The 1,747-nt window shown below is 38.8% G+C and overlaps 1 long non-coding RNA gene across 1 annotated transcript; it reads left to right on the forward strand.

The window, feature by feature from the left end:
• The first annotated feature begins 610 nt into the window (after window positions 1–610).
• On the forward strand, window positions 611–1,299 carry LOC138515621 (uncharacterized). The gene is made up of 3 exons (XR_011282113.1): window positions 611–747; window positions 1,032–1,130; window positions 1,229–1,299. It is a non-coding gene; the product is annotated as an uncharacterized lncRNA (long non-coding RNA).
• The last annotated feature ends 448 nt before the right edge of the window (window positions 1,300–1,747 follow it).

Consider the following 1,747-nt stretch of genomic DNA (forward strand, 5'->3'; position numbering starts at 1 on the left):
ACTATGTAAAAATATAATTTGCAATGAAGAGCCCTACAGGGCATGTCTTTGCACATACACATAATGACTACGTGGCTTGGGTCTAACTAACTGACTCGTGCAACATGGATCCGATTTCAGGGGCGTTTTTGCGGTCATTTCCGGACTTCCGGCTAAACCCAGTGGTGAGAACCGTAGCAGCATATACGCGGCCGGCTCCAGCTACTACATTGAGTGAACGGAGTGTCTCAATTACACATCTTGTTTAATGGCGCCCAGAGACTAAAGTAGGTAAGCATTAGGACACTATATTAATTAATATACTGCTGATCTCGCGGAGCAACGTGGTTTATAACATTCAACCTCCCATGTAAAACACGCGCTTACTATGAGCTTTAGTCTCCTTAATAGTATTTTGAAATTACAACTAAAGAAATCGGTTCTTTTTATGACCGATTGTAACTGATTATAATGAACAAGACCGCGGCTGAGTTGACCCGCGAGTAATTAGAAACTATCATACACTGATTAGTAACAATTATGGGTTGTAGCCATATAGTATGTTAAAGCACTTTCAAAGAGCCGGATTAGATTTAACGTGTAAATACATTCTTTTTTAAATCCTTCACAGCAACGGGCCGTGGTCACTACACCATGAACCACTCCTACTGAGGGGCTACATGCTGTCTATTCACCCAAGATTGAGTAAACATACTTCGATTTCTAAATTGGTGCCATTGCTGTCAACTCTGACCTGTACCTTTGCAGGTAAGAGACTCGCTCTGTTTCTCGGGTGTTTAAGGGCCCGAATGCATACCATAGCCTTCCTTAATAGATTTTTTCATGTGAGAAGGGGCACTGTGTGGAGGCGCTTGACGCTCAATATTAGAATAAGCACCTGAATCTTGGCAGTGGGAAGATTTAAATCTTGGCTTTTAACACTGTGAATTGATACTAGTAAGAGACAAGAAAGTGGATGTACATGGGAGCACTCTGTACAGTTCTTTCTTTTAATTTAGTGGTTCCCTCTCTTTTTGGTACTTTTGATGCAGGTCTGGTTCTGAAGAATTGATTTTCTGGCAGATACTGAGAAACTAGTCTCAAAAGTGGACAGTTGACCTCACGAGGGACCACCCGCACTGGTGATCCAGGTAACTTTGTGAATCTGGTAATGACCCAAACAACTTTACTGTGTCCAAAGTAATTTAAGCATTTTGTGCTGATACTTTGTTTATATTTTTATCAACAGTTACATCCCCCAACTTTGAGAAAAATTGCTTCAGTGAAGGAAACCTTTTTATGGTTGGACCTCTATGTGTGGACATGAATACTCCTGATGAAAGTCCTATACTAATAGAGAGGACTGAAACATGTCGAGCTATTGATTTTGAATCATAACAAGATCATTAATTCGAGTTTGAAACCTTTTCTTGAGGTCGTAAGACCAAACAAGAAGGATTAGTTCTTCTATTATTTGAGTTCTGTTTCAAATGTGGATATACTTTAAAATATCCTCTCTTCTATTTTCAGAAGGTTTTTGTGGTGTCACTTATATTTGTATATGTTGCTTAGAGTTGTTTTTAAGAATTATTATGTATTGTTGTCTCAGAGAATTAGATTTTCAAAGGATGTTTGTACTTTAATAAAATAATGCTGTTAATACTGTCATTGGGGTGTTAATGAGGGACGAACTGTTGATAAATTCTGTTTCTACCTTCTAATTAATGAATGGAAACTATTGGGTCTAACCCTGTCACACAACTAACCG

The sequence above is a fragment of the Ambystoma mexicanum genome, chromosome 6q (genome assembly GCF_040938575.1).
Source record: "Ambystoma mexicanum isolate Mex_15411 chromosome 6q, UKY_AmexF1_1, whole genome shotgun sequence".
NCBI lineage: Eukaryota > Metazoa > Chordata > Amphibia > Caudata > Ambystomatidae > Ambystoma > Ambystoma mexicanum.